Here is a 20,582-nt window from a genome sequence, read left to right on the forward strand (position 1 = left end):
ATGTATCAGGTAACCCTGTCCTTAGAAGAGTCTAAGCATAAGTCATATATATTGTAAAGGTTAAGCACATCTTATACTGAATTGTATTTTTATTGAACAGCTTATCACTGTACGAGTTGTCTGCAAGAGAAACTCTGTTTCTGTATTCTTATTTTTTGATTGCATTCTCTTTTCTATATACACATGAGCCAGGGCACGGTCAGAAATTTCTGACTGTTAGATCTCCTAAGAAGAAAATAGAATCCAAGCAATGGCTTGGTAAGGACATTATTTAATTAATTAATTATCAATTACTTTTCAATTGTTTCTTCTGTATTTGCTGAATCAGCTCTAAATTTCTAAATCTTATTAATAGTATAACAGTACCCAATGCCTAAGTAGTTTAGTATAACTATAATGCTAGGGCCCGGCGCGGTGGCGCAGTGGTTAAGGTCCTTGCCTTGCACGCCTGGGATCCCATATGGGCTCCGGTTCTAATCCCGGCAGCCCCGCTTCCCTTCCAGCTCCCTGCTTGTGGCCTGGGAAAGCAGACGAGGACGACCCAAGGCTTTGGGACCCTGCGCCCGTGTGGGAGACCCAGAAGAGGCTCCTGGCTTCGGATCGGCATAGTATCGGCCCGTTACGGCTCACTTGGGGAGTGAATCATCGGATGGAAGATCTTCCTCTCTGTCTCTCATCTCTGTATATCTGCCTTTCCAATAAAAAAATAATAAAAATAAATCTTAAAAAAAAAAAACTATAATGCTAGGGGCCCGGCGCGGTAACCTAATGGCTAAAGTCCTTGCCTTGAGCGTCAGAATCCCATATGGGCGCCGGTTCTAATCCTGGCAGCCCTGCTTCCCATCCAGCTCCCTGCTTGAGGCCTGGGAAAGCAGACGAGAATGGTCTAAGGCTTTGGGACCCTGCACCTGCGTGGGAAAGCTGGAAGAGGCTCCTGGCTCCTCTCTGGAGTTCCAGCCTTTGTAGCCACTTGGGAAGTAAATCAATGGAAGGAAGATCTTCCTCTCTGTCTCTCCTCTTCTTTATATATCTAACTTTCCAATAATAATAAAATAATAAATCTTAAAATAAAAGAAAATATAATGCTGATTAGGGAAAAAGAAGTGGAAAGATACATGACTTGAAGATCATTTTATTCGTAAGTACAGGTCTCTTCTGCAAGTGGATAGAATATTCAATTTCCTCTTTATATTTCAGCTCCAGTAGCAAACACTGAGAGAAGAAGAAATAACCCTAAAGAGAAGCCCTCAAAGATAATTCCATCATCCATAACACTAGGCACTTCCTGGCATTATGGCTAATGAAACTCAGTTAAAAGCATGTTTTAAATATTTTTATGTGCAAAAAATAGAAAATTGTAATAAAATAATGGCTGTTATTTCAAAACCATGACTATAAAATACCTCTGAGACAGAAATGCCTAATTGTGAAATGAAACAACTTGGTATCCCTTCGGCAATGTTTTCAAACTCTTGCTCTTTCCAAAGTAGTCACTATAATTAGTTCAATTCCCCCAAAGACACGGAATGCGTAAAGAAATAAAAAGGAATAGTGTAGGACTGAGTTTGGACCAGGACCAAATGGACTATGAAAATGTTCGTGAGATGTACCAGCACTGTGATCGGATGAACACTTCTGTCCAGAAGTATGTAATGTTCTTCTAGTTGAGTCACGATATTCATTTATTTGCTTTTCAGGGAGGTGAGTGGGGAGTTATAATTCCAGGAGGATATGAAAGACCTCTGGTAGCACTCTCTTTCCAACATTGTTTAGTTGGGTATTTTGCTATGGGGTAAAAAATCATTACCTATTTAGAAATGCCATGGGTGGAAAAAAACTGTCTACTGAGTATGAAATGGAGGAAAAATTTTAAGATTTTGACTTGGTTTCTCCCTGAAATATTTTCAAATGTCATATGACTAGATTGGGATGGTGTTCTAGAATTATAAATGGCACAGTGGGATATTTTGTATTGTGGTCCCTGAAATCTATTCACACCGAATTGTTTTTAAAGACACTTACAATAATTATTTTATACACCCTTTGTTGAAAAATATTGCAACATTCCTCCTCCTTTCCAGGAAGTAAGCAGTACATTAAGCTAGGATGGTTTATCTGATATGTAGATCTCCTTTAGTAAGTCTTAGAGTCTGTCACTTAGTCTTTCTCTTCCTAATTTGTTCCCAGAGTAATGGTTGAGTAGAAGGTGTGTGTCAGTGTAGGTTCTGGAAGGAAATTGGAAAATAAGGATGGATTTTAAGCAAGGTGTGTGCTCAGATTTTACCGAAACAACAAGGTATGAGGCGCATGAATTGAGAAGAGGAGATTGCATTGTCCTTCGAACTATGTGGAAAGGGATGCTTGGCTGGAGCTGTGATCTTCATTCTCAGAACAGATCGTCTGTGGTGATGTGCAGTGAGGGAGCTGGGAGATGAAGACTCACCTCTCTTTTCTTCTCTTCAACTCTCTGTCAGGGCTAGTGGCGTTTTTATCCTTGGGAAAAACCGATTGATGCCAAAGCAAGAAGACAAAAAGGACAGCAAAATTCTCTCCCACATTCACTACGTTTGAAAGAGAACTATGGAGTTGGCCATGGGACAGTTTCATTGTGTCGTCACAAAAGATAATAATCACTCAGGGTTTGAGTTAAGTGAAGTTGCTTGAGAGTTTATCTAGCCATGGCTTATTGCAACGAATCTTCTGCATGACCCAGTCTTGTGTCTCCCAAGTCGTTTCTTTCTGGTTCTCGTTTACACCTTTGCAGCATGGAATCAACTTGCCTGCATTGAGAAATATCACATATTGGGAAGTTTTGAATGGCACCTGTCTTGGTCTGGGTCAGCCATAAAAACTGGACCAACCACTTTTCAAAAATCATGGAGATGACAGGAAACGTTAGAAATCAAAGAGACCCGTGATGGTGACAGGCCAAAACATGAAGTGACCCTCAGGGTTGCATAGGGTGAGAGGGTCCACACGGGGATACTTCCTCCTGCCACTTCCCCTCCCTCAGCAAATCTCATGAAAATGAAAGGTCAACACTAAGGTCAATTGATGGCTTTCTTTCTCTTTCTTTTAGATACTTCATTTCTTCTGTTAATGTATTTTTTTTTCACTTCTTAATTTCTAGCTTTGCTCTGAAAAGCTAGATAATGTAAAAATTATTTTTATAATAATTATTTGATTAGAATATCTTAGAAATTCAATAAGTCATTCATGATAATTTTACAAGTAATATGTCAATTGAGGGACTTGTTTAAAATTTTACTGATATAAAGAGAACATATTTCATGCATTTTATAGGTATAATCCTAAAAAGATAACCATTCCCTTTATCTTCCCTCTTAATCTTTTTTCTTTTACTTTATAAAAAGCATGATTTAAATGTACTTTATAATCATGAGCACAACAGATCAGTAACCATAATTAAAATATTTTCTTAATCATAAAGCTACTTCCTACTTTCAGTTTCTGCCATTCTTTCATTCTTTATCATTTACTTTGAATCTCAGAACTGAGAGAGATGGCTTTGACTTATTTTATTGTTTCATAGTTTTCACAATATGTTCTTTTTTTCTTTCTTTTTTAAAATATAGCATAGTTTTATGTTTTTTTAAAAAAAGATTTATTTTTATTATTTTTATTGGAAAGGCAGATACACAGAGAGGAGAGACAGAGAGGAAGATCTTCCATCTGATGATTCACTCCCGAGGTGGCCGCAACGGCTGATGCTATGCCGATCTGAAGCCAGGAGCCTCTTCTGAGTCTCCCACGCGGGTGCAGGGTCCCAAAGCTTTGGGTTGTCCTAGACTGCTTTCCCAGGCCACAGGCAGGGAGCTGGAAGGGAAGCGGGGCTGCTGGGATTAGAACCGGCGCCCATATGGGATCCCGGGCGTGCAAGGTGAGGACCTTAACCACTGCGCTGGGCCCCTACACAATATGTTCTTGAATCACAGAACTATATGCTATCAGAATAAATACAATTGTAACTGTAAAAGTGTTCAGAATCCTGAATGGGGAGATTCACAGATCATTATTAACCTAGTGAAACGTTAGTCTGCATGCATAGGTCCAAGCTCTATGTGGGAAGGTTTCTGTGAGAGAGTCATTCTTCAAAACCTGAAGTTTATTTTACACTGAAACGAGTAGACGGTCAGTGTCTGGACTGTTGTTTGAATGCCTCGTGTGACATATGGGACCAATACAGAAATACGTTCCAGGAAGATAAAACAGGATTTGACCTACCAGATTGGACATTCAAGTCAGGTTATGATCTCTATTTAAGTTGTGCAGCTACTCTGGGTTGTGAGCTCACGGAAGTTAGCTGTCTGATAGCCCTCCAGCTCAGGAGCCATGTAAGTGTGTCCTTTCCCATCTTGTCACAACACAGAGGTCCAAGAATAAGAAAGATCTCGTTAGTGGCTTGTCTTGGCTCGATGGAGATTGACTAACCTCCAGAAGAACTGAGCGCTCTCTCTCTCTTTTTGTTTCTTTCTTAGAATTCTAAAGAAAAAAAAATTGTATGTTGATGGAGCATAACTGATTGATCTTAGGAAAACAATCTGTTCAATCGTAGAAATCAATTCTTTTCCCCATGTAATGTCCCTTTTGCTTACACACTCTTAGAAGATAGCACAAATAAATCACCAGGAAAGTGTGACATCAGGTTGGTATAGAATAGGTTTCCCGAATCATGAAACTTGGGTTATTTCAGAAGCCATTTTTGTGAGGTAGTTGGTGTGACCATAATCGCGAGAGAGTTATTTCTAGTGCACTTTCCTTTAAGAAGTAGAACAGATTTGGGGAGAAGATGGAGACACTGCAGAAATTGTGACTTGCTTTTTAAATTTAGTATCAGAGGACAGAACTCTCTGTCTTAAGAAACTTAAATATTATCTTTCTTTTTTTTAAAAAAAAAAAACTTAAGGATCTACTAAGTGTATGGCCATTTAATTCTGGGGTAGGGATAGGAATAAAAAGATGGGAGGAAAGCAAGCACTGTTATCTGAGGATTGGCTGAATGTTCTGGCTGAGAGGTAGAACAAAGGTAAATCTATGTGTGTGTGTGTGTGTGTGTGTGTGTGTGCGCACACACACTTGAGAGAGTCACATTGACATTAACAGGGGTGGTGGTAAGAGAGACAAGGGTAGAGTACAGTCCTGGCATTTATGGGTAATGCTTTGGTGGCATTGGGTGTTCCAAAGGGACATTACACCATTGTTTGATCCATTAATTTGTATTGGAGAATAACTCCCTCCCTGAGTAGTTGGGGGATTGAATGAAATACCATCCTAAAATGCTTAAGGATGACGATTATGATCATCATTGTAACAAAGCACCAAGCAACTACTGAGTAAGTATTTTGGGCATGATTTTGCTGTTACATTTTTCACACACCACACCCATTTCAAGTCTCCAGTGGCTGTATCAAACAAGGAGTTTGACATGTAGTAGGGCTGCTGTCCGAGGTACGTTATGACCCAACCTCGTTTTTTTAGCGGAGGAGGCTGAAACAGAAGAGATTGAAATATGGTGTGGAGTTGAAGCAGCTTGAAGGATGGACGGTATATCGAGGCAGCGGTCAGATTCAACTTGCTGGTAGTCAGATTTTTAGACTTGAGGCATCTGGCCAAATTTCAAACTCATAATTCTACAAGACTGGAGTGCAGTAACAAACATTGAGCGATGAGTTATTGAGCGATGCTGCGTGTTTATGGATCAGTATCTCAGGGAAACTCATGAATGTGAGGATGTTCAAAGAACACCGGGGAAATCAGTGGGTCTAGGAGCAAAAAGCAGAGGCCTTGCCAGATCTTACCCGTCTCTGGCTGCCCATTACACATCATGCTCAAACATACTTGAGTGCTAGGATTTTCCACAGCTAAAGCCATCATAGTTTGTCAAATGATGACCTGCTCCCGGGCTTGTTGCCTGCATAGGCGGCAGAGAAAAGTAAACAGTACTACAATCATGGCTGTAGCCATTAGCCCCATGGCTAAGACTCCACTCCATTCCTTTAACATTTCCTTAAACATCCATGCTGCCAGTCTAATGACATTTACAATAACTTCCTCGACATGAGGGGTACTCGGGTCTTAACAATGTTCAAATATTGTTGAAACTAACAATCAAGAATCCCATAGAGCTAAGATGTTACATGTATACCACAACAGTTTTAGCAGGAACCAGAGACCCCAACTGCCTATCATCCCATCTGGCTCTTACACTTCGAAACAGAGAAATGGACCCCAAAAGTTTTTAGGGAAAAGGGGCATCGTCATCCGCTCTTAGCTTCTTCCTGCTGAGTGGGGGGTGCAGTTGGGTAGCAGCAGCAGTTGGGGGTCAGTCCATCTAGTGGTTCCTGATGGAAGGCAGAAGTTATCAGGTGTTTGATGTACTTCCTGGTACTTGAGACTTCTCTTTGTTGAAATCCTGAGTAGTAAGTCCTTCTGAATTCGTTCAGAAACATTCAGCTGAACAGACTTTGTAGGTGCTGAGAAAACAGAAACAGACATGCCTCTCCAAGAGCTTAACTGTGTATCCATACATTATTTTCAAAAGGATTTAGGTTAGCAATTGACATTTATAAATATTCTCATCTGTAAGCCAACTAAGATAGACTACATAGCTTGCCACATAAACATGTACATGTATATCAGATAACACATTATAAAACAAACTGCTTTTGTAACAGCTACTTGAGATTTCTCTTAAGCGTGTAAGTTACCAATTGTTTAGAATTACATTTTGCTCTTAATAATTTGAATAACCCATACCTATAGTTTACTATTAAACTTTAACAATGCCCCCCTAAAAAAATTTTTTTTTAAACAGATCGAATCAGTTGTCTTTCCTACAATTAACTTTACCAACTGAAAGATACAACTTTTGAAACATTCTTCTGACTTTGAGGCTGCTAGGGGCCCATCTAGAAATACCAAAACCAGAAGAGTTAAGTCTATTAAATATGCCAAGAAGCGTTAAAATACCCAAACTGATTTGAACAGCGACATATCAAAAATTTTTATCACATGTAAATGATCACCCAAATATTTCAAAGTAACATAAAATACCCTTGAAAACACAGCTCTTATAACTTTTTAAGAATTTTACCCAATTCAAAGGTTGGAACAAGAATAGAGCTTACTGAACCTGGATAGACATTTGATAAAGTTTCCAATTAAACAGAGACTATCTAAAGTTCAATGCTTCGATTTTTTAACACCTTTCAAAATTTTAAATACAATGGCCTTAAGCAATTTTCAACCATTTCTCCCAATTCATGGAAACACATTTTAACACAAACCGGCCTCAAAGCTGGGAAAGAGTTTTTTTCAAACAACCTTCTTCTGAATTGGCAATTTACCCCCATTCAAATGAAGGCAGATAAGAATCATTACAACAGGGACAAGAACAAGGTCTCAAATTCTTGGAAGGGCAGACTCCATGCATGCCCCTCCCTTGTTTTGTGGCTGGAGGGCCAGAAGCTCTTCCTTAGTTTTTTGTTTTCTTGAAGTCAAGAGAGCTGAAAAAAACTTCAATTTGGCTATTGTCTTGGGAGATTACCTAGGAATTTACTGAAGTTAACAATAAGGTGAAAATATCTTTAAAAGAGATGTTAAAACACTGTTGTTTCTCACAAGGAATCAGACTCCAACTCCATGGTCTTAAAGGCAAAATTCAGAAATCATACACATCATAACCAATTTCACTGTACAATTTAAAAGAATTTGTTGTTTTCCTGTAAGGCAAAATCCACATACTTCCTTGTAAGTAAGAACACAAATAATTCACAATCAGGGCCAATTTCATAATTAGGAAACATCTGATAATCCAAATTATTTTGAATGACAATTACACTACTCAGATTTTTGTCTAAATCTTTGAGAGTTCCAGGGATCCTACTAGAACGCTCAAAGTCATGAGACTTGGTTTAGAATTCTGAAGAATTTAGAGTCTAAATAAGTTAAACAATAAATACCTTTAGCATTTAACTGTACCTAGACCTAATCAATGCCAAGATAACACTGTAAGCTGAACATCAAACATCATAGAAGAAAACATTATAGGAACTTTTCCCCAGTGGAGGTGGGGAGTCTGGTCTGGCCATGGCCTATTAAATTGTTACACCTCTCTAAAATTATTCACCAGGAGAGAGAAAGGAGTAAGGTCATTGTCCGTCCCATCTTGTCTGTCAGTCAGTCACACATGCACCCAGTTCTGAACAAGAACAACTTAGCAATTCAAGACAAAGACAGAACTGGAGAAAGAATATTAAAACAAAATCTAGTTTTTGTCCGGACAAAAATAATAGAACACCAACAATATGACTAAACATATGCACAAACACCAAACACATCAGAACAGAGACATATAACTCTTGAACACTTTGCAATTTCCAACCTCTTCTTTGACATACTTTAACCTGGAGCTATTTTATAAAACAAGTACTTGGGTTCATCTCATGCTTTAGGTTAATTCAACAGTGGACCACTTTACATCAGATTATTTCTGTTAAATTAAGTTGCAGAACACGTGTCTTTCTTTCCCTTTTTTTTTTTTGTTTTTCTTTCTTACTCTTTTTCTTTTCTTTTTTTCTTTTATTTTTATATCTACCTTGCTTGAATTGCTTAACTCTCCGGTCAGCCTGTTCTGACCAACAGCGTTCCCCATTTTATGCAGAAGTTCTTCAAGCTCAGTGTCCAATTTATCCTGGGAGAAGGCTAAACCCATTTTATTGTCCTTTTCGCAGGATGAATTAAACACCAAGACCTAATACTAATTACTTCCTCAAAATAAATCTGAAACCTAACCTATATTTCCTTAACAATTGTGTATTTAAAGATGTATAGGCTAGACTAGCTTCTTAAAGCAATGTTTCTCATTTGTTCAGTTTTAAGACAGAGGACAGATCTCATAGGTGCAATTCTGAGAAGATAATAATAAACTCTCCCTAAATTTTTCTCCTTTCTTCCTCTCTTTCCATTGGTTAGTATATGTATATACTTTCAGTCCATCCTATAATTACTGGTTTACTGCACCACTAACCACAATACTCATCAAGGAAAAACTATAAAGACCCAGTTCTATAGGAATACAAACAAGAGCTAAAAAGAACGATCAGATCACAAGATGACTGTTTAGTTTGTATATTTGATTTTGTATTCTGTACATTGACAATCACATATCAAAGAAAAGGCATACTATAGTTGCCGTTTTGGGACTGGTATATTTCACTAAGCATAATGCTTTCCTGTTGCACTAATTTTTACTGCAAAAAGCAGAGTTGTATTCTGTTTATGGCCAAGTAGTATTTCATAAAGTATATATTCTGCATTTCCTTTATCCGTTATTTTATAAATACAGTGGTCAGTTGTTTAAAGTACCTATGCATAAAAGGCTGCCTTCAGTTCAATCCTAATTCCAGTTACCTAGCATAAGCCAAACACTCTGAAACTTAAGATAGATCTGAACCTTTAGATCTGAAACTTTAGAGAAAAAAATCGCTCATCTTACCAAGCATGTCATGCAGTGGGAGAGTAGGATCAGAGAATGCAGAGGTAAGCACTGTGGCTTAGGAGATTGAGTGTAAGGGATTGAGTGTAAGGAGTGTGCTGTGGATGAGCATCGGATGTACCTGGAAAAGGGCATGGTACACAGGTCCTGAAGGCCGTGTGGGACATGGTGAGAGGTTTCACGTCTGTTTTGGGAGCTGCTGCCCTGACCTAACCGGTGAAAGGCTATGGTCTAGCAGCAGCTTGTGAGAGTGCTCCCTACTCATAACGATTTGTCTTGAGATGTTACAGTTCCATGGTGGTTCAGAAGTACGCCTATGCAACCATGTTGCTTTCTTTTTTTAACCTGTTGTACAAGACAATTATATAAAATAGGCTTTGTGTTAGGTGATTTTGCCCAACTGTAAGCTACCGTGTTTAGTTATAGTAGCTTAGGGTGAGCTGGGATGCTTCTAGGTTAGGTTTATAAAATAATTTTCTAGCTATTTTGTTTATACAAGGCGAACAGATTTCATATATTTCACAATACAGATTTAGGAGCATAGTAATACTTCCCACTGTATCCTCTCTCCTGCCTGCATCCCCCACTCATCCTCCTCGTAATATTTTCAACTTATGATGAGTTTATCTGGACATAACCCCATCATAAATCGAGAAGCACATGCACATGTGTCAATGTGCTGACCTAGTGCTAACTCTGAAGAACATTTGGGGAGCACATTATTGGTTCAACCAAACTAACCCCCCAGAGCATATATGAAGAGCCTGTTCACTCTGTGAAGGACAAAGAACCAGCACCTCACATTTGTGCCATTTGATTAGAATCAGTGCAATTTTATTCTGTATAAGCTCAAGGACAAGTGTGGACAGTCAGCTTCTTTGCCTAGAAAAATCACTGGTTATTGCGCTGAGCCAGCTGAACTTGATGTTTCATCTTGACCACACTCTGTCATAGTAGGACAAAGCAGCCAACCACGGTTGGCCTTGGTTTTCTTATCTCTACCCTTAAGAAAGTTAAAGTTTGTGACCACTTGGGTTACCACTAAGTTCTAAAATTTATCTATTGTGGTTTGAAACTCCAAACTTTCTAGTCAGGTAGGCAGGGAGCAATTTTTATAGCACATTCCATTTTTTTTCCATTACGCTTCATACTCCCCTCCTGGGTGGTTTCAGGCAGGGTTCTGGTTGAAAAAGCAGCTTCAGAGGCAGTAAGCTATCCGAACAAAAGGGGAAGTCAGAGACTGTGTTTTCCATTTTCACTTGTGAACAGCAAGACACCAAGGCTCCCAAATCACACCACACTGAAATTCAAGTAATTTATCAGCAGCAGAGTGAAGCCCAGAGCCCGGCTCTGGGTCAGAACAACACGCCACTTCTGCTCCACTGAGGATCCTGTTCTTTTCCCCTGCCAGGTTATGTGAGCTGACATCTCAGGGAATGGCTTGGGAAGAAGGCTGGGAACTCTGAGATTTTAAGTTGCTCTTGAACGACTCTATCATTGCCAAGTTGGGCTGCTGTTCATTTTTCTGGCTTTGTATTCCCTTAAAAAAAATGATTTTTTCTTGGCTCCCTTTCTCTAGAAGAAACTGGAACACTTCTTCCTTCTGTAGCAACGTCTTCTAGTTTCTCTAAAAGAAAAGTTCTTGCTCCTTCTCTCCATTCCCTAATTTTAGTTTTTGACATCAGCAACAAAATGATCTTAGTTCAGGAAGTTGGCAGCCTCTAGTCGGCAGCCTTTAGATAGCCAGCTAATTAAGGGGAAAGCAGGTGTGGATGGTCTATTCCGCCTGTAAATAAGTGCCAAAAATTAGTTATTGGTCTGTGAGTGCTAGCAGGTGGAAGCATTTCTTTCTACTTTTAATGCAGAAGGGGGAGAGAGAAAGGGTTAGAAGGCCTAAGGGTAGGGAGGAAAAATTACTTTTATGACTAAAAGCTCTTCAAAAGAGAATGTGTGTATTTCTAAATCATTGTCTTGTTTGGGATTAATCCTAAAGACACATAATTGCCTGCCCTGAGAGTGTAATATTTCCTGAGCAAGACTCCGTGCACTGCATGGCCTGGGCAGAAATAATTTGTGGTCTCCAGCTGATATTTACCAGCAAAACTCACCACTGAGTGCAGACCTAAGTGCCTGTGTTCTTTTGTGATTTCTTGTTTCCATTTCTTGCATATGTTCAAATGCCTGGAGTTCTCTATCTGGAATAAAAAAAGAAAAAAAGAAACCTCCCACTTAGATGCTAAGAAAAAAATGATCTATTATTTCTCTACTTAATGCATTACTTAATGCAGCAGCTTGGAAATAAAATTTATATGAGGAAATGAAGTTTCTGCGAACATCCTTCTCCCTTTGTCATTTCTTTTTTGTTCCAGATTTTTCTCTACCCCCTTTGCATTTGATAATTTATTTTAGCGTTTTTTAACTGGAGGACATTTTTCAGTTAGATGCTAAGGCAGAAGACCACAAAAGCATCATACATTAAGCATTGAAAATACATTAATAGATGGCTGAAATGCTAACCCATACAATAGAATAATTAGAGTTGAATTTTCATTGAAATTATACACATGGCTTTGTGATCATGCTCATTAATTTAGATCCAAATAAAGCAAAATTATTCTGCATGGCTGCTGAGTTAATTTATGTAATATAAGTAAAGAAAAGTTAAATAAAGTGTGATGGAAAAATGAGATTGCAGCCAGGCAATTAGATCCAGAGGAACAAGCTCACTCATCTCCTAAGCTTCCAGCCCTACTTTTCTGAAAAGATTATTCATGTTATGGCACAAATTTGTCTTTATTAGGACTGTATCTTAGAATGTCTTACTTGAAGCTCTGAAATTTCTTCACAGCAGAGTTTTTTTTTTTTGATGGGGAGGAATAATTCAGCAGTGTAATAAATTATTTTGTTAGGGATTATTCAAGCATCCAATTAAAATGATGCAAAATTTCTGTTATGACATAAGTTTCACAAGAATGGGAAACATCTTGTGTTATAATCAGAAGAATTTTTAGGGGAGGGACTTAACTATTGTACAAGTAAAGTGCAGATTATGCTTCATTTTGATTAGAGAAAGAGGTGGCCCTTTTTTTCAAATCAAGAAGGAAAAATCCATTTTACTGTGATTTTTTTAAGAAGTGTTACAATGAATGTATGATCTGTCTTAGAGAATAGTCCACTGCTTTATATCTTGCTCCAGTCCATTACAATGTGTTTGGGACTGGTAACCAGTTCAAAAACTTTTGTGATGCTATATATGATCACTACATATATAATATATTTTAAAATAATATATAAAAATATATAAACATACATAATACAAAATAGATGTAAACATTTTATAGTACATTTTTTTTGTTTTTAGATTTATTTATTTTTATTGCCAACTCAGATATACGGAGAGGAAAAGAGACAGAGAAAGATCTTCTATCTGATGATTCACAATGCCGATGATCAGCAATGGCTGGAGCTGAGCCGATCTGAAGCCAGGAGCCAGGAGCCTCTTCCAGGTCTCCCATGTGGGTGCAGAGTCCCAAGTCTTTGACTGGTTTCCCAGGCCCAGAGCATGGAGCTGGAAGGGAAGTGGGGTCACTGGGATTAGAACTGGTGCCCATATGGGATCGCGGCATGCTCAAGGTTAGGACTTCAGCTGCTATATATATTATATAATTTTTATATATTTATATTTAATATTTAGATTATATATATTTAATATATATATTTAAAAGAGTCTGATTTTGATTCCAAAGCCATTTGAAGACAGGCAGTTACAAAAGTCTCAGTTCCTCATTTAAGCTTTCGTTTCGGTGAGAAAAAAACAGATTCAACTCCATTAGAAAAACTCACTGACCGCATCTTGGGATGCAAATATAAATAAGACATAGCCTCAAACCTCTTGCTCTTGAATAAAGCCTACTGGACAGTCCTTTTTAGAAAAGACTTGCAAAAAGATAACTAGTACATGTTTGTAGAAGATTTCGAGTACAGAAGAGAAATTTAGAAATGGTTCAGACCCAAGAAGGGGTAAAGTAAGGACAAACTTTAATAAGAAAGTGGCCTTTGGTATTGGTCTTGATGGAATGCACAGGCTGTAATAGGCAGAGGGGATAGAGAGGACAGGGGGAGGAATAATGAGACAAGATTGGGCAAGGGGCTGGAGTGCAATGTCCCATGAAAAAAAGATATATTGGGATCACATTGTGGTTTTTTTTTTAGGTATATTTTTTATTTGAAAAGTAGAATGACAGAGGTACAGAGAGAAAGAAATTTCCCATCCGTTGGTTTACTCCCCACATGGGTGCAGCACCAAGAGCTGGCCCAGACCGAAGCCAGGAACATTTAAGTATCATGCATGCGTGACAAGGACCTGAGTACTTGCACCATCTTCTTTTGCCGCCTTGGGTGCATTAGCAAGGAGCTAGATTGGAAGCAGAGCAGTTGGGTCTCCAGCCAGAGCTCTGAAGTGGGGTGCTGGCACCGTAAGCTACAACCTTAAGCTTCTGCACCATAATGCTGGTTATAATATTGTGGGGATTTTGGAGGCTTGGCTAAGACAATTTTATTTGGCCTGGGAGGTAGAAAAGGGGCCTTTGAAGTGTATGAGTAGGTAGACATGGTCACTACGTAAAGGATGGTTGAGATGAGGGATATGTTGGACGCTGGCAGATTGTGAGTACATTCCAGCAACTGCCCAGGAAAACGTCAGTTATTAGATGAGCCAGGAAGAATATCAATGAGGAAGTGGATTGGTCAGTGCAAGGTACCATTCTTTTAAGATGGATAAAAAATGCTGAGATCTATCTAGAAAAAGCGATATTTTGAAAATATTGTGGCTAGTTCTTTAAGTCTTTCTTAATAGTTTTTTCCAGTTTATTTTCACCCAAGCCCTCTGTTACTTTCAGCATGAACCTTATACTAGAGTTGATTCCCATCACTTGCTAAGAATTTGTGTGACTGGAGATGATTTTTTTCAGGGCAACAGTTTTCCTCTCACAATAGGTATCTCTTTTGTCTACAAGGACTTCATTTTCACATTGACATACTGCTTTCCTGCAGGTAAAAATTGGCTGCTACCATTGGTAAAGTTGAAGGCCATGATTCTGGAAGATAAAATTCGTCCACCTATGGGCTACAGTCACATAAGATGCCTTTGCTGCCACAAAACAATAATGAGCCAGAAACTAAGGCCAAGATTTCAAACTTCTTCCCATGATTCCTGGAGTTGTTTTTTTTTTTTTCACATGTGTCTTTCTAGTCAATGGGGCCTCATGCCTCAATTTACTTTGTATCTCTTATTATTATTATTATTATTATTATTTTTTTTTTTACAAGAACCAGTTGTAGAAACTCTAAAATTAGATCAATATTTTGGTTAGAGGATTTAGAAACGGATAGAGGAAAGAGAAAAGAGAATAGAGAAATTAAGAGAACAAATGCATTTCTTTAAAAAAATAGTTATTTATTTTTATTGCAAAGTCAGATATATAGAGGAGGAGGGAAAAAGATCTTCTGTCTGATGATTCACTCACCAGGTGACTGCAACGGCTGGTGCTATGCTGATCTGAAGCTGGGAACCAGGAGCTTCTTCCGGGTCTCCCGCATGAGTGTAAGATCCTAAGATTTTGCATTGTCCTTGACTGCTTTTCCAGGCCACAAGCAGGGAGCTGGATGGGAAGCAGGGCTGCTGGGATTACAACCAGTGCCTCCATGGGACCCCAGCACGTTCAAGGCCAGGACTTTAGCTACTAGCCCACTGTGCCAATCCCATGTGTTTCAAATTCGTTTCATCCAACTCCACTTTCTACAATCAGAATGAATGGAGCAAATGTACATTGCCCCCTTTGGCTTTCTTGACATTGCTCTACATAATGCAAAAGGCATACCATCAGAGATCCAAATAAGAATAGGATTAAATCTTCATTTTTAAGACTCCAAAGTTAAGTGACAATAGTTTGTGACATGATTCTTTTTTCTAACTCAATTTAACCCTTTGATAGTGTTTTATTTCTCATCCCAGCTCTGTGTTATGCAATTTAGGCAATGATGGCTTTGGCTTACGCACTAGAAAATAAGGTCCTTTTTGTCTGTGAAGGAGGAGACGAAATTCCAATCATTCTTTCAGGACATTACGAGATTGATTGCCAGGAAGAGCTGCCTCAGCAGAAATCTTGTAGTTCTTACTGATTTGTATAGACATCAAAGGGAAATGAAGGGAGACCAAGGACTGAATAAAGCAGTCATTTGTAGTGTAAGTAATTTCAAGAACAAAGTTTTGCTCATTTATAATTTCTACAGTTTTAGAAAGTGCCTAGGGTCTTCTGCTGGCCTTTTCTGTTTGTATACAATTATCTTGAGACTGATTTTCTAGCAAATGGTATGTTCAGAAATGAGAGTAATGCATGAAAATCTATTTATTTAGTGAATCATTATGTGGTATAGTTTTCACTTTTGATATAAACTGGCATAGTTTTATATGTTGATATATATATATATATATATATATTTGCTTTGTAATATTTATATTTAATTCTTATGTAGTTTGACCTCTACTTCCTCTGAACTGTCAGTCTAACATTTTGTTATTTCAATACAACTCTCTTCCTCTACCTTGCTCTCCTTCTATCAGTTCTAGTTCCCTACCTTTCTCATTGAAACCTAACTTCCTTCTTGGCTAAGATGAAATACTGTGCCTTGCAAAGTGTGTTTGGCAACTATTCAGGATTCTTCAGGTTGCCTCATGCTTTCTCACAGGACCTCAGCATCACCCTGCTTCTGCTTGCTCTTGCCTTCAGTTCTGGCAGCACATGACAAGTAGCATTTCTCTGTTGTATGTGAAGGCTTTCTTGTAACTTGTCTGACTGGTGGATGTTGCTGTCCCTTCTGAAGTGTACTGTCTGAGAAAGAGAGCACAGTATAAACAGAACTCTTTTTCTTCAGTTAGAAATCCTTAGTTCTATAAGTCATGTAAATGTTCTCAGGAAGACCATGACCTGAGAAGCTGCCAGTGATCTTGGGCAGGTGAATTGAATTAACTCAGTCTCAGCTCATAATAACAAGACAAGACACTCCTTGAGTGTGAGTAAAAGTTGTGGCTTACTTCAGGCCAATAGAATATAAGGTAGTAAATATAACCACTATTGTTTTACAAAGATGTTCTTCAACTTATGGTGTGTTTATATCCTAACAGGCTAATTGTAAGTGGAAATGAATAAATCAAAAAGTGTTGAATACCCCTAACCTACCACACAGCCTAGTTCAGCAACACAGAGTTCTGTACAGTATGGGTTGTTTTCCTTCATGCCCATGGGGCTCTCAGAGTTGCCCTCTCTGCTTCTCTTCAGTATCACAAGAGAATGTTGGATTGAAGGAAGTAGGCTTCCAAGTAGCACCAAGAAGCCAGAGTTCCCAGACCTATCGCATATAAATGAATTTTGTCAACAATCTGAGAGTTGGAGGTAGATTCTTCACCAGTTGAACCTCTAGATGAGACCTCAGCCTCAGATGGCATTCTTCTAAAAAGCTATTTATTTGTTTAAAAGTCATATTCACAGGAAGAGAGGGAGAGAGATAGAAGTAGAGAAAGGAAGATGGGAAGGGATAGAAGACTTGAGGGAGAGAGACAAAGAAAGGTCTTACATGTGCTGGTTCACTCCCCAAATGGGCCATAGCCAAGGCTGGGGCTGTGCCAGGCTGAAACCAGAATCCAAGAGCTTCATCTGAGTATCTCAGGTAGATGACAGATGCCCAAACATATGGGCCATCTTCTATAGCTTTTCCAAGGCCATTATCAGGGAACTGGATTGAAAGTGGAACAGCTGGGGTTTGAACTGAGCAATTTTATCCACCATGCCACAATTACTAGCCTCTTCAAAGGATATTTGAAGTACATTTTTAAAAAGCGGTTTATTTTTAAAGCCTGTTTACTTGAAAGACAGAATAGAGTTAATTATAGTTTTATAAGGTCCAGAGCAGAAGAAAAGTTGAAGTATGCTTCTGATCCACAGAAATTATGAGCCAGTACATATCCATTTCTCACCTTAAATTTGCAACCAGCAATAACTCACTAATACAAGAAAGAGGTTTGTTGTACATAGCTTACTATAGAGTGAGTCATAATCAGGCAAGCACATTTGGACTGTGAATTTTTTTTCAATATTTTCAAGATAGTTTCGTATTAACATAGGGAAAAAAAAAGGAAATACCAAAGTCTTAGCAAGTATTATAAGCCACACCTAAAGTGCTTTGCTTTAAGATCTGTTCTCTGGGTAGGAATTTGACGTACTGCATGTCATGCCACTTGCATGTTCATAAACCGTGCCACAGTGCCTGAGTTTGGATTACACCTTTGCTTCCATTTCTGGCTTCCTGCTGGTATGAGTCCTGGGAGGAAGCAGGTGATGGCTCAAGTGCTAGGGCCCCTGCTGTTTATTGGGGGGATTTGGGTGGGGTTCTTAGATCTTGGCTCTGACTGGTTCCATTGCTGGTTATTATGGGTGTTAGGAAGAGAATGAGCTGATGGAATATGTTCACTGTGTCTCTCTCCTTCCATCCCTCCCTTCATCTGCTTCTCTCTGTATCTGCCTTTCTGCCTTTCAAATAAAGAGAATAAATGAGTGTAAGAAATTTAAAAATCTGTTTTGCTCCTTTAAGGGCATTCAGTTACTGTGAACTTCAGATAACAGGTGTTCTTCCCCATGTGAGTAGTCTTGTAGACTATCATTCTGAGAGGAAATGAGATACTATTAAATGTCCATTGATGGGGATAACAACTGGATGCACATAACAAGTTATTTTCACAAAATACTGTATATCCAGTCATGTTGAGCTTTAATATTTTCCCTTATTTTTGACGCTTTCAATTTAGTAACAGATTGGCACAAAAGCAGATGGTTTGGCAGGAGCCTGGGCTCTGGCAGCCTCATGAGTTAGGCCTTGAATCTTAGAGCCTCACAAAACTTCCACAGGCAGGAACGTGCTCCCCTTCTCAGTGAGCCTCAGCAACCTCCCAGGCTCTGGTCCAGACACAGGAAACTGGGCCAGATCACAGAGGCTTAATGAGTCAGTCATGCAGTAGCAAGGAGAACCGACTTTTCTGAAGCTGAGACAATGTCTACTCAATAGCACAAACTCAGTTAATAACACACAAAACTTTGCTTTCCTTTTCTCCAAGTAAAAGTATGGGGACTTATCAGAAAGAGGGATATCCACCCAAATTCAGAGTTTTTTCTTTTCAAATAGTCTAGCAGTGAATACTGCCTTTGGTAGTAGTCATGGTGGATGAGATCAATGACTAATATTTGTGTGTTATTCAGGCATTGTTAATCTTATAGTATGGGAGACTGCTCTTAGCATTGTAGCAGGAAATGTTTGGACAATGGGTATAATGCAGAGTCCCAGCTTCAGGTGCATATTGGCATGTCTTGGGAGTTTTGAAACTCCCTGGTATCCAGGTTGTATTGTAGAAACACATTAGAATTTCAGGGACTCAATTGAAGTCATCAGAGTTTTAAAGAAAATCTCCAGATGTGAGTTCTAAGGCAATGTTATCATTGCAATTATTCCATATTAACACTGTGGTCACATATTTAGTCTAAAAGTTACTTCAGATAAGAATCAGGAAATAAACTAGTACACATAGACAAAGTAACTAAATCGTAAGAACAGAACTATAGGAAACACTACAAACATTCTCTCTCATCCCCAAAAGTACAAAGACACTTATTGAACACCTCCAATGTATTCTCTCTGCAGGGTTGATAGAAACAAAGTGCCAGATTCTGCATGCAAAGTTTTTAATCTGGGATTGATATTGGTAAACTCATAATTGTAACTGCAGTGGCAGATGTATATTGTGCAATACATAATATTGGACAAGTGTGGAATTAAGTCAGGTAGAACTGAGTTGATTGTATGATTGCTTATTGAGTTAGTTGATACTATGTTAGAATTTCCAAAGCAAGGAGACTGGCTCTGCTGGAAAAGCATGGAAAAGAATTCCAGATGGGAGGAAGAGCCAACACAGAGACATGGGAAGGAAGAATGTGATGGTCAGAATAGCACTTCTCTCTGAATTATGTCTCTGTCATCATTCCTGAAACTTATGAGTGTATTACGTTATGTGACAAGAGGGAATTAAAATTGCAGCTGGAACTCAATATGCTAATCAGCTGATCTTAACATAAGAAATTTACCCTGGATTGTTCAGATGGGCCATAAGGCTCTTTGAATGTCCACAGGCAGGGGAGAGAGACACTGCTGGGTTTTGAGCTGAAGGAAGCCAGTGGATAAGAAAGGCAGGTGGCCTCCCAAAGCCAAAGCCAAAAAAAAGCAAGGCAATGTATTCTCCTCTAGAGCCTTCAGAAAGCAACCAAGCCTACTGACACCGTAATGGTAGACTTCTGGCCTCATAAACTGCGTGATAACGTGTTTAAAAAAAGTCACTAGGTTCCTGGTAATCTGTTATAGGAGCAATAGGAAACTAATGTGGTTCCACTCAGGGAACAACAAATAAGGATATGTTTGGGGCGAGTGTTAGTGAACCACTGAATGGCTTTTGGCAAGGGAGGAAATGAAGCAGGATTATAATGTGGGAAAGGCCACACTGGTAGCGCTGTTGATAATGGTTTGAAAATCGGGTCAACTACAGGAGGGAGCAGGATCTAAGGCAAGGGAGATTAGAGAGGGGACTAATGTAGTAATTTAAGCAAGACTAATCATGAAAAGAACAGCAAAACTGCTTTTTATTGAGAGTCTGTTTATGCATAACCCCCTATGGTGTCTTATACCTTGCATTCTAATCTCTAATTCTTACAAAGTTCTGAAAGGAAGTAGTAATACTCACATTTAATATGTAAAGGAAATGAGGCTTAGAAAATTTAATAAAATTGCTCAAGATTTTGTAGCTAATTAGTGGTAGTTTAGGTTTGGTACCAGGTTTACTGACCTCAAAGCCCACACTTCCGCGGCTCCCCCAGCCACCCATTCTATTTCCATGCCTGCTACAAAAGACAGATAACAGTTCACTTGGGCACAAACACAACATTCTTCAAGGGTGAGTGAAGCCAGAACC

This window comes from Ochotona curzoniae, unplaced genomic scaffold, assembly GCF_017591425.1.
Source record: "Ochotona curzoniae isolate NIBS_2020 unplaced genomic scaffold, NIBS_Ocur_1.0 scaffold_461, whole genome shotgun sequence".
Lineage (NCBI taxonomy): Eukaryota > Metazoa > Chordata > Mammalia > Lagomorpha > Ochotonidae > Ochotona > Ochotona curzoniae.